Genomic DNA, 14,387 nt, shown 5'->3' on the forward strand with positions numbered 1-14,387 from the left:
CATAGGATATAAAACTTATTGACATTCAGAATTCTAAGTTCAAGCTTGAATAAAATGATAATACATAAAAAACTACGAAAAAAAATTTAAGAAATATTTATAAATTACATTACAAATAAATATTGTTATGTATAAAATATTTTAAAAATTGAATACATGTAATGTCGGGTTGGTTTGGTTCGGTTTGACTTTTTTTAGCTAAAACCAAACCAAACCAATTATGGTCGGTTTTTTTTTTCAACACCAAACCAAGTCAAACCAAACCACTAATCGGGTTTTTTTCTCGGTTTAACTGGATTTATCGGTTTGGTGCGGTTTGTCGGTTTACTTTGTACATCCCTACTGGTGAATAGAATTACTTGGTATGCGTGTTGATTAAAAATAAGTGAAAATATATATGCACCGAAATTTTACATAAAAGAATAAATATATGATATGTGTTTAACATACACTTCTTATCACTTAATCATGCTTAATTAATGCATATTTAAACTATATTCATAAAGTCGATCCAACTTGTTTTGGATTGAGATATAGTTGTTGTTTTTTGTTAAGATCACTAGTAAGTAGAGTTGGTTTGATATAAACACATGATACATGTAACTAGTTATTTATAAGATAACTAGTACCTCGTGAAATTAGTGTAGATACGACGTACGCGCAAACTAGCCCAGATAAAATGATTATAAAACAAATCAAAAAAAGAAAAATCAATTCTAAGCGCACATAAAACTCACTGTGTGTTTTTCCATTTTCTGGACTTCTATGTGGACAACAATGTGAATTGAGTGCTCTTTTCCATGCTTGCTTTTTCCTTAAATGTTTGAACTTGATCTTTTTTTTTTTTTTTTTTTTTAAAGAAGAGAAAAAGGAATTGAGGTTGCTTTTCTTTAATTTATCTCCTTGTTGAAGAACACAACTCAAGAGCATATAAATTTGGCCAAAAGCATTTAAAAGAAGTACTTTTATCAATTCACGTACAAACACATGATTTGATTTGTAAAGAACTTCCTATTCAGAAAAGGAAATAATTTCACTTTTGATTGTTCCCATATAAGTTTGGGGTCAAAAGTTAAGATACTGTCAAATTGAAAAGCAACAAGAAACCCTCCGTTTTATTTTATAGGTGTTCTTAATGTGATTGAACATAATATTTTACATAACAAGGATAACTTTTAAATTCTATCGTCACAAACTAAATATGCATATTATGTCCAAAAATATTCTTTAAATCTTGTGGCCTTAAACACGTCACATAAAATATTGGGATCACTGAGTTCCGTAGGTGCAAAAATATGTGCAATTTTATCATAAAGTATTTTTTCCAACTGTCTTTGTTTTATATTATTGATTAAATTCATTTAAGGATTATTCATGACTTGTGCAATCGCAGTTCGTTGCTCGTCTAACATTAGGCTTTCAATACCTGTGAAGATGCAATTAAGATGCAAATGTTTAATGGAATAACACAAGAAATTTCATTAGATGGATCCTTTAAGGATTGATGTTTAATTTTTGGCTCTGTAAATATATATATCCCGTCCAAAAGATGTAATTATCAGATCTTAGATTTCAAAGAATAGAAGAAGAATTGTATATTATTAACTAAGTATTTAAATGTATTTAATTGGATGGTTCAAAATAGGTTGAGCCAATAATGAGCGGTTTAATTATCCGCCCAACCTAAGCGCGTTGGACCATTCATGTCTTCGGGGGTTAATTTACCACCTATTTGTACCGCTAAAACTTTCTCAGTAATAACATTTTCGGGTCATTGGCACTTATGCCTCTCTTTTGTGCTGGTCTTTAAATTTCGTCCCTCATGACAGTTAATTTTTTTTGCGTGATAGCAATTTATATTTGCACATCATAATATTCCACAAATTATGCCTGAACTTCTAAAGAACTTATGTCCCGCTAGACATAAGTTCAATTGCTAAAGGGGAAAAATTAAAAACCAGCTCATTTGAAGGACAGAAATTAAAAACCAGCGCATTTGAAGGGCTAAACCTGCAATTTCTTCAACATGTTCTCATTGATTCTTTTTTGTCTCGGTAACACTATAATATTACCAATTGACAAACAAAAGAACAAAATAACAACCCAAGAGTACCTAATTCACAAGCACCTTCTAGGAAGGGTGAAGTGATGTTGGGCCTTTCAGCAGAAAAGACTAATTACATGTGTATTCTTTGCATGATTCCTCTACATCTATGTAATTTCTTGTAGCCTTTCTTGTGGAAGTAAGGTAAATTTAACCTATCAAGTAACTCTTTCTTGATTTGAGTAACCATCCTCTCAGTATGTGTGAACACCTAATTTTTTATCAAATTTAAGGTGTTACACTCTATGTATATGTGTGTGTGTGTTTTCTTTTAATTCAAGTCTTAATAAATGAGTTCGTAATTTTTGGACTACCTACTTGAATATTTTAAATTTTTATTAGGTCTAAAAATGGTTATTTGATATTTTTTTATCATTATATTTTATTTATTTTTATTAAATAAAAACAAAAAACCTAACATTTAATACCCAATCTCCCTCTTTGAAAAAATGTACCCCAGCCAATCCCTTATTTCCCTCATTGCAGATTTTACACTCCTCACTTTTCATATTTTCACACTACACACTTTTCAGTTTTCATATTGTACACATACTCCACTTTAAACAATATAAATAGGCACTCATGGATACAAGTTTTGGACACACACAAAATCACATATACACAACACTCTTACAATACAAGTTTCGGAAACACACAATCACATATACACAACACTCTTACAAAACGTTAATGCAAGTTTCCGACACACATACAATCACATATACTTCAATCAGAGTAATTTCTCCGAACATATATCGTTTTATTTGCTTCAAGGTCTTTCTTTCATCTTGCATGTTCTAATCTTCTCATTTATCACACTTTGATCATTTTCCCTTTCAAGGAATTTAGCTTGTTCTGAAGCATTTATTTAAGTAGGACTCCTACTTAATAATTGATTTCTTTTGATGTTTCTAGATTATGTGACAACAAAATTTTGGTAAACAACGTGACTGAGAAGCATCAACTTTTGATAGCTCGGGGAGTATGCTAGGAACTACTTTGATGTTGAATTGCATGTCCCCATTAGCTTTTGAGTAAAAAATAATCCTCTAAGAACTTAATTGCATGATATTTCGGAATAAAGTGTAACACTTGTTTCTCGTGATTTTTTGGACTTGGAATGTTAAACAATTTTAATAGGAAGTTGTATTAGATACTAGTAACAAATGTTTGGTGCCTTTTGCTGCAGATACAAAAGAAGCAATTTTAAGCATTCGAGGAGTATTATCTTTGTGCTTGGGGCAAAAATGTAACTAATGAGGTACTAAAGGAGGCATTTTACTGCTGGTTGAAACGTACTGCAAGTGTAAGAGCCCGTTTGGATTGGCTTATAAGTGGTCAAATCAACTTATAAGTTGTTTTTTTGTTTTTTAGGTGTTTGGCAAAACAGCTTATAAGCTAAAAAAGTGTTTAGAATAAGTCCAAAAAAATAAGTTGGGGTGGCCCAACTTATTTTTTTGGCTTATAATTTGTTTTTTGGTCAAACCAACTTATAAGCCACTTTTTTTAAGTTAAGCCAAACGAGCTCTAAGTCTTTAGAATTTGTGTAGATAATGGTTTTACTTGCATTTATATGGTGTAAAGCAGATGAATAGTTATCATTTGATGTTTATTTTCCTTTCTTGCCTTATACATACACACACACACACACACACATATATATATATATATATATATATGTGTGTGTGTGTATATATACTGGCAATTTGAATTAAGAATTCCAATCAACGTGGGAGATTGACTGGAGGTGTTATTCAAAGACTAGATTTCTGATTTTGGGAGTCTAGTTAGGTTATTAAATTAGACCTTCAAATACAATATGTAAGTTTTAAGTCATCTTGAAACCGTATAAACATACTGTTATGTGAATATTTTGCTAATTCATTGAGGTTTTAGCTTATTTCTTATGAACGGTTCTCAAGTACTTAAAATATGTTATTATGGTTTTCAATTAACTTGTTTACCCCGAATTTGGATAATCAATTGAATTTGTGAGTGAGTATAGGATATGTGTTCGGATCTCAATATATGTTATAGGGAAATGAAGTGTATGAACGTTTCGTAGCAAAACAATTAATGATTAGCGATTGGCTGTGGCGTGAGAGTTTGCTAAATGACATATAATACTTGATCGAAGAAATACAATGAAAATGAAAACGGCTGTTGTGGACCGAATCTAATATTTGAGAGAGATTGTATATATGTTTTGCTATTACAAGTGTTCTTAAAATGAAGAAGCCAACCCCCTCAAAGGAGAGGGATGAACTCTATTTATAGTGTTGCTTCTATGGGCCTCATACAATACAAATCATTAAAAAATAAGAGAAAAGACAACTCTGAGTGGGTTAGGTTGGCCGTACTGTCTGACACACGCATGGTTGGTGGTTGACCATGGCAGGACGCTACCGACGCGTGGCTCATGCGCAACGGCTCTTCCGGACTACCGACCACGATCAAACGGACATACAACCTCGAACAACCGTTCATGGAAGAAACGGACCAAATGTCGCCCTTCCTTTACTCCGGTCCAAGCGTTCCCCCGGTTCAGAAGGGGAGCCTTCATGCATGTTCTTGTCCCTTTCTTCTTCGGTCTCACCGGTTTAACGTATACCCGATTTTTACCGTATACAGATAGTCCCCACACTTCCCGGATCGTAGATTTCTCGGAGTGACGAGGAGTGGATGAATCACGAAACCGTTGACTCCGTTAACTTGTTGTTATCTTCACATTTTGGCGGGAACGGTTGCGTCACATCTCCCTTTTCAGCGGCCACGTGTCCTATCCCGGATGGTCCGCTCTGACAACCGCCACATGCACGTCCTTTCGAGTCGCTTCTCATTAATTATGGGGACACGTGGCGTCCTCTGATTGGCCGGCGTCGGTAACCGCTCCATTCCCATGCCTATATAAGGCTTTTCACTCCTTCATTTCAACATTTTTACGATCTGTTTCCTCTTCTCCTCCACTCTTTGCTGCACTTCTCGCTCTTACAACTCACATTACTTGTTGATTCGTTGCATATACTTACGCAAAAAGGGAACGATTTGCACCAATTTCTCCACCAGTCGTTCTTGTGTGCTGCTGTTTTTGTTTGAATGTTACCACTTCTTATTCTGCCATTTTCTTGTTCCGTCTGTTCCCTCACTCTCTTTTCATTTCCTTTCCGATCCTACTCGGTCTCTTCTTTTCATATTTCAAAATGTCTGAAACCACTTCTCATGACATTCCCTCGGTTTCATCCCCAGGAATCGAGGCTACATCCCTAGCTAAAGCAAAGAGCACCTTCGAGCCTACGGCCTCGGACATCATCCCGGCCAAAACCAACTTCAATAAAGACTTAGAGGTCAAAAAGCCTTCTTCGGTATCCGACAGGGGGTACGACGTGAGACGCTACCCTTCGTCCATTACCGAGGAAAAACTCGACTTGGTTCGAGCTGATTGCGGGTGGGACACCCGTCCGGTACACGTTTATGCCCCTTGGGCCAAATGAATCAGTCACTGACCACCGGGAAGGCTTTCTGTACGTCTATACCTACCCCTTCACTCTCAAGCTCGACCCACCGGTTGATCCGGTCATCCTGGACATGTGTCGAACCTACGACGTGACCTTGGCACAGATTGGTCCGATCGTTTGGAGGGTCGTCTCATGCCTCCGGTTGTTGGCCAACAATGCCGGGAAGGAGCTCACGCTGGCCCATCTGATACGTTTATACTCCCCGAGGCTTTTCCGGGGTGTAGTAATAAAACTCGCCAAGCGTAGCCGGAATCCGTTTTTCTCGAAAATGGACGAAGACCGGGACAGGGGCTGGCTGGAGCGATATGTCCGGGTGAGGACCGAGGACATCATCCCGGCCGATTACATGCCCTTCCCGGAGAAATGGAACAACAATCGTAAGTCTGAACTTTGAGTAATCGCCTTTGTATGTTTTGTCATTCTTCGGTCTTACTTTCTCATTGCTTTCCTTATTTTTATTCAGCCAATGGGTACATTCCCCCGGTCGTCCGCAACCTGAATGAATGGGTCACAACACTCCTCAGCCAGCATGCCCATGACAACCGGACGTGGGCCCATATGTCACGTGGCCGATGGGCCGCCCAGAATCACGGTAGTGCTCTGATTCCACCCGTGTTCACTGTATCTTTTACTATCCGTGGTCGCTACACCCTCCAACCTTTTCTAACATCTTCGATTTTTAGGTCTGCCTAAGGGCTCGGTGGTCCCTAGAACGGAATCGGCGAGTGCGCCCACAGTATCGGCATCCGAGTTCGATACAGCGGGCTTGTCTCGTATCCTTGCCGATGCTGCAAAGAGGAAAAGGCCCTCCGAAAAAGGGCAGAGGCCGAAAAAGAGGGCGAGGAGCGTTGCTCGGTCCTTAAGGGACGAAACAGAGCCCGATATTGTCCTTCGGAGAGTCGGCGCAACCCCTTCCGTGGCTCCGATACTGTCACGACCTGTTACACCTCGGAAAATTTTCCGTTCATGCACAATGAATTGACTGAAGAAGGGCATGATGCATATGATGTTTTGATAAGTAAGAAATAATATTTAATGATTCTAAATGAGATTTCAAAGACATTGGAGGTAGGAGACGAAAGTTGTTAAGGAAAGCAAGGTATATGTTGTGTATCGGGAAATAATTTCGAGTATCGAATTAATGACGGCTTAATGACATTTTGGAGAAGAGTTATAATGTCCCTTATATTGGTAAAGAAGTGTTAAGTAAGTGTCAAGAAGGACCCATAAGCCAAATACGGGCATAAGCCATCCAAAAGGGCGAGTGAAGGAAAACATTTTCGGATGATCTGGTTTGGAGGGGCCAAAACGCTATTATAAAGTTGGAATTTGGGAAAAACACCAGATGATGAAAGTTGTAGAAAATTACAATATCTTTCTAACCATAGGTCGTGGGCCCTCACAGCATATCGGGATAAAAAGTTATGGCCATTATACGACAGCCTGTCTGAGCAGAAGAGTTCTACGGACCATTTGACGGTCCGTAGAAATTTTTGACGAACCGTAAAACATTTTTACCTTTCCGTAAAATGGACCCAGACCAGCGTAAAACGGTCACAGAAACTCATATTTTGCTGGGCAATTTTACGGTCCATTTTGACGGTCCGTCAAAGAGTTTGACGGTCCGTAAAAATGGGCGTAGAGTTGCCCGAAGGATCAGATTTCAAGCCATTAAAAAGAGGACCCAAGTTCATAAATTCATTTCATTTTCCACACCACTTCTCTCTAAGAACCCTCTAGAACCCACTCCAATATTCATCCACAAGAAAAATCAAAGGTAAATCAAGATCAACAACACAAAATTCATGGAACAAGGTGTATAAAACTTGATTGAAAGTTCATCTCTTTCAAGAAATCCCAAGGAAGGTGAAGAAGGGTTTTGGTGAAAAAGGAGGAATTCTACTCCAAGCTTGTTCCACTATCATTTGAGGTAAATTTCATGACTTTCCCATATTATTTAAGGTATTGGAAAGCTAGTATACTTGAATTGTAGAAAAGCATGGGAAGTGGGTCTTGAATGGATGAGATTATATGAAAATCATGAAAATGGATATGTTGAGATTACAAACACGTTATAAATGATATTTAGACCACGAAATAAGAATTAGATATGCGAAAACGCGATGATGAACCATAAACCATAAATGTGAGTTAATTGGAAGAAAATGGTGGATTTTGCTAAATGTACATAAATGACGATTGTGGATTGTGATATTGTGAGTAGTATTGTGAGTGTTGGGAGTTGAAATATGACATGGGAAAAGTAGTAGAAACGAAGGAAATGCTGCCCAATTTTTCCTAAAAATAGTAGTCCGCTCTTATAATTGCTTAGCTAACGACGGCATGAATTCTCTTGAAGGTATACATGAGTGCATCATAGGGGAAGAAAGCAAGCGATAAGAATAGTAAATGTAAAAGGTATGTGAGGCTAGTCCTTTCTTTCTATGGCATGAATCCGATGGTATGATTCTCCTTTCTCTACATGAATTCTCTATATATATACCACAGAAAGTCAAGAGTTTATGATCATGAATAGCTATATGAGATAAGAGATATGTTATGAGTACAATGATGATAAGCTTGAGTCTAAAGACTCTAGAGTTCATGTTATGACATTCCTATAACGCTAATGATGTCGTATGTTGTATACACTCACCTCATACATTGTTTCCTCCGAGGTGAAGCAGAATACCATTAAGTTAAGTATGTCATGTATTGTATACACTCACCTTATGTATTGTCCCTTCAAGGTGAGGCAGAACACTATTAAGTTACAGATGTCTGTTATGGCATACACTCACCTTATACACTACTTCCTTCATGGTGAGGCAGGATACGTATAGATGTCCATAATATAGTCGGAGGTTATCGACCTTACGTCACTCCGATAGAAACATAAATTTCCTTGGGCTCTCATGCATGCTACGTATATTATGTGTGCATATGATATGTATATGTACATGGGGGACATGGGGAAAGGTGAGGCGCTATAGACGCATAGCCACCTGATCAGCTGGTATCTTATGATATCATCCCGGACGCGGGATGCCCGGACGCGGGATATATGGGTGATGGATCGGGCCGTACGTTCCTCGGCACTAATATACTATATTATTTATGGATCGGGCCGTACGTTCCACGACAATATATTTATATATGATGATATATGGATCGGGCCGTTCGTTCCGCGGCAATATATTTATATATATGATGATGTATGGACCGGGCTGCACGTTCCGCAGCAATATATGATATGATGATGGATATGAAGTAAGTCAGCATGTGCTATTCCTTTTATAAGTGACAGTCATATACAGTTGCTCCTTATTGATGCTTCTTTTATCTCATTGACGTATTTTCATTGTTATGCCGTACATACTCAGTACAATATTCGTACTGACGTCCGTTTTCTTTGGACGCTGTGTTCATGCCCACAGATAGACAGGGAGACGACGCAGACCTATAGGAGCTATCAGCAGATTTTCAGGAGCACTCCATTATTCCGGAGGTGCTAATCGGGTTATACTTTTGTGTATATATATATGTATATGTATTTTGGGCATGGCGAGGTCTTATCCCGTCCATATGTCTAGCACTCCAGTAGAGGCTCGTAGATGCGCAGTGTGGGTTAGATGGTCTCACGAAATGCTATTTAGTATAAATGTTATTTTGATGGCCAAGAGGTATATGTATATATATATATATATATATATATAAGTATATATGTTTTATATGGAATATGACTTTCTTACGATTTGAGTATAAAAGTGATAAAAGAGTATTAAATGAGTATGATGAGACATAGAACGATTGGTGCTCGGTGGTTAGCCCCGAGTACCTGTCGCGGCCCCTAGTTGGGTCGTGACACGACCCAACCCCGTAGGCCGTGACTGGCGCCCTAGTTGGGCACCCTGACGTACTTATTCAATCGAATCACACACAAATAGCATATACGGCAATAAATACTATATGCCGTCTCAAACTATATCAAACTGTTCAAACACATCTCAACGCAACCGTATGCGTATATATATATATATATATATATATATATGTGTCAAAAAGCCGGCAAGGCTATCAAATGTGTCAAAAGCCAACAAGGCTATCAAATGGCACAACGGCCCACAACATATACAGAATGCACGCCGACAAGGCTGCCATAAACATATACAAAATGCACGCCGACGAGGCTGCCATAACGAGTGGGATCATACAAACACACCTGTACAGAAGTAGGCACACACACCCACAAATACGTCTACAGACCTCTAAACAGACCAACCGAATCATATGGCGGGACAGGGCCCCGCCGTACCCCTGAACGAATATATGCATACATAGCGAACAAAATATATATACCAAAAGTGTATGCTCTGAAATGAGAAGAGCGCTCCAAACAGCAGGAGAGGGTGTCCTAAACTGGTGGATCACCGAACTGTGCGTCTGTACCTGCGGGCATGAAACGCAGCCCCCGAAGAAAGGGGGTCAGTACGAAATATGTACTGAGTATGCAAAGCAGAATATACGGAAGCAAACCTGAGACATAAACGAAATAGTAGTGCAGAGAATAGGTACAAATCCATCGTATCAAAATGTTTACTTTAAAAATATATAAGTCATGCAGAAGGTACAGAAGAATATGGTCGCTTGCCCGTCGATGGCGCCATAACACAGCATCACACCAGAAAGATTTTAATTCTCCGAATCCCCGTCACATATCATAACACAGCATAACGCCATACACACCATAACATCATATATAAGTGGAACCCGACCCTCTTTGGCGAGTAGCTCGGTGAACCATAAGCACAGCATAACTCCGGAGTATATCAAAGTGCGCACAACAACAGAACCGGCCCGGGACTCGGCGAAGGGATAACAGAATGCACGAGTAGAGTCGTGAGTAGTCATATGCACAAAATCATTATCACAAACTCAAACATAAGTAAAAATGATCATATTCGAAATCGGAATAATAGTCATACCAAATTCTTTCAAAAGTTCTCCGAATCGCATAAAGGAAAGTCGCGGGACCCACGAACGGGTATTGACCCGAGTCGGGCCCGCCTATGGAAATCATACTCATTATACATCATGCAAACTCCTATAAAAATATTGGAACAATCCGAGCCTTTATGCGAAAGATATGGCATCCAAAAGTTATGGAATTCTCTAAACAAACTTTTTGTGCAACATTTGGAAAACGATTATTTCGAAGACATAATGGTTCATATTCTTATCAAATCATACATAAGAGTGCCAAGAATTATATAAGGATCATATCATGCTCGGATTTCGAATTTGGAATGTCCTTAAGGCTCTAGTTTAGCCTATGTAAAACTAAGGCATGCCAAAAGAAGGAAGGTTGCTTTACATACCTCGTACGCACTCCAAGCTAGCCAACCTAAAGTTAATCCCAATCTACGCCTCGGGCTCCCCAAGGTCTACAAATATGCCAACGAATATCCAATATTAACCATAGGCACTTAAGCAATTATTTATTCCAAACTATCACTAAATTCTACAGAAAATTCGGCAGCATTTCCCCTGTAAATAGGCCATCCCGAGAATTTAACTCGCTCAAAATCAACAACAACAACCACAATAACCAACCTAACAACATCTATAATCAATTCGAAAGGCAAAATAACATTAATAGCCCTCTTTTACACCATTCGACAACTTTCCAAGTATTCATATCAACGGCTTACCTTCAAGCCAACATCAACGCTTATACATTCAATTATCAACCCGAATTCTTACCAACAACATTCAAGAACTTTCTAAACATTTTACATAATTTTTCCAACAATCCAATAATTTAATCCAATGTTGGCCGAAAACAGCCCCAAACCGAAAGCAGCCCCTATGCCACACTTCTCAATTTCAATTTATGATTTACATCAACAATCCACAATATAACGATATAATTCTCATAAAATATACAAGTTACATCAACTCACAATATTCTCCAAATCAGTCCGCAACATTTACCATATCACTCTTGAGTCCTTGGACGCTAAATTTCAACTAGAATTCATAACGACAACAACTAAAATACTAAGCGATATCAATTCGTCCTTTGTCACACATTGGGACTATATACACGGCTACACTACACATACATATATATTGAATATTCTTAGCCATTCTACACACCCCAACAATTAAACATGATACAAGAATTAATTCATCAATCCAATACCACACAACACACACACACTTCACACGACCAACATACCAAAGACACGACCCAACTTCAACATTCCAGATTTCATGATTTTTATCCATTTTAGCATACTACAATATGCATACAACATTTATAACTCATAAAACAAGAGAAATTCTCACCTTTCCTCTTCAACTCCACAATGGGTTAGGGTTTGCAATCTCTTAAATGAATGACTTGATCGATCCACGTTACTTAGGGACCTCTAATTAGTTGATTTGTACCCAAGAAATATTTTTAGAGTGGCTTGAAATGGGACTTGGTTTTCCCAAGTCTTGGCTGTGAGTTTGGTGGAAATGGTGCTCTCCAATGACTTCTTATTTTTTTCTAAGTGTTGAAGTGTGGAATGAAAGAAAAATGACTTAGTCTTCTTCTTTTTAAGTCACCACAATATTTTACCATGTGTCTTTGGCCCACACATGTGTTGGACCAATTAAAATTGGCCACAACAATGTGTAGGACCATTTCAAGACCACACGGCTAAGGCCCTTTTTTTTTGTGCAAGATTTTTAATTCCAAATTTATGAATTGTGGTCCCAATTTTTCCTTATTGTTCAATGCCCACAATTTCATATATAACTTATGTCTCAAAATAAAATCAAAGGTCAAAAGTCCCGACTTCAAATCCCGGAATAGTCTTGGCCTTAAATTATCATAGTTAATCCGGGTTGTCCCAAAGTATAAAATATACGGGACGTAACATCCTCCCCCCCTTAAGAACATTCGTCCTCGAATGTTAGATTTATGCTACGGATCTTACTCACATTCGGGGGAGTTTCTTTTATAGCCATCATATACAAATCATTCATAAATCAACATAATTCAACAATGAATTTGGATTACCTGAAGGTACTGGAAATAGGTGAGGATACTTCTTCTTCATCTGCTCCTCGGCCTCCCAAGTCATTTCTTCTCGGTTATTATTCTGCCACAGCACCTTAACAGAAGCCACATCCTTATTCCGCAACTTTCTTACCTGACGATCCAATATGGCTATAGGTTGCTCTTCATAAGATAGCTCCTCCGTGACCTGTATATCATCTGTAGGAAAAACTCTGGAAGGGTCACCAATACACTTACGAAGCATAGAAACATGGAATACCGGGTGAACCGCTCCCAAGTCAGCTGGCAGATCTAATTCGTAGGCCACTTTGCCTATTTTTCGAATAATCTGATAAGGCCCAATATATCTCGGACTGAGGTTTCCTTTCTTGCCAAATCGCATAACACCTTTCATTGGTGACACTTTCAGGAACACCTAATCTCCAACTTGGAATTCTAACGGTCGACGTCGCTTATCAGCATAAGATTTTTGTCGACTCTGGGCCGCTAATAGTTGCTCTCGAATCAGTTTCACTTTATCGACTGCCTGCTGGACCACATCTGGACCAATTAACTGAATCTCACTCACATCAAACCAACCGATCGGAGATCTGCATTTCCTGCCATACAAAGCCTCATAGGGTGCCATCTGAATACTGGAGTGATAGCTGTTGTTATAAGCAAATTCAACAAGCAGCAAATGATCATCCCAGCTACCCCTGAAATCAATAACACAGGCACGCAACATATCTTCCAGCGTCTGAATAGTGCTCTCGGCCTGTCCGTCGGACTGAGGATGAAATGCGGTACTCAGACTCACCTGGGTCCCCAATCCCTCCAGAAATGATCTCCAGAATTTAGCTGTAAACTGGGGACCTCTGTCGGAGATAACAGACACTGGAACCCCGTGCAGTCTCACAATATCCTTAATATATAGCCTGACATAATCTTCAGCTGTGTATGTAGTCCGAACTGGAAGAAAGTGGGCTGATTTTGTCAGCCGATCAACGATAACCCAAATGGAGTCGTACCTCCGTGGAGTGCGAGGTAAGCCTACAATGAAATCCATATTAATTATCTCCCACTTCCACGTTGGTATCTCCATCTCCTGCAATAACCCACCGGGTTTCTGATGCTCAATCTTTACTTGCTGACAATTTGGGCATTGGGCAACGAACTCTGCTATATCCTTTTTCATACCGTCCCACCAATACAGACATCTCAGATCGTGATACATCTTCGTCGACCCTGGATGAACAGAATACCCGGCATAATGTGCCTCGCCCATGACCTGTCGCCTCAGTCCCGCAACATCGGGCACACATAATCTGCCCCTGAATAATAATACTCCATCGGAAGAAATCTCAAACGGGGTCTCCTCTTTGTCGCGGACTGTGTCTCTGTACTGCATCAGAACAGGATCCTCATACTGACGCCGCTTAATCTCACTAAGAATAGAGGACTCGACCACTCCTCGAACAGAAATCCCAGCATCTCCAAAATCGACTAAGCGGACTCCAAGACTAGCCAACTGATGGATATCGCGAGCCATTTCTTTCTTTCCTGAAGGCATGCCCGCTAAACTGCCCATGGACTTACGGCTGAGTGCATCTGCCACGACATTAGCTTTCCCTGGATGGTATAAAATATCAACATCATAATCTTTCAGCAACTCTAACCACCACCTCTGCCGCAAATTCAATTCTTTCTGTCTGAA

At 39.1% G+C, this 14,387-nt stretch overlaps 1 pseudogene; it reads left to right on the forward strand.

The window, feature by feature from the left end:
* Positions 1-2,676: 2,676 nt before the first annotated feature.
* LOC132616893 (large ribosomal subunit protein eL13y-like) overlaps positions 2,677-14,387 on the forward strand; it is a 37,735-nt pseudogene continuing 26,024 nt past the window's right edge.

This window comes from Lycium barbarum, chromosome 11 (assembly GCF_019175385.1).
Source record: "Lycium barbarum isolate Lr01 chromosome 11, ASM1917538v2, whole genome shotgun sequence".
Lineage (NCBI taxonomy): Eukaryota > Viridiplantae > Streptophyta > Magnoliopsida > Solanales > Solanaceae > Lycium > Lycium barbarum.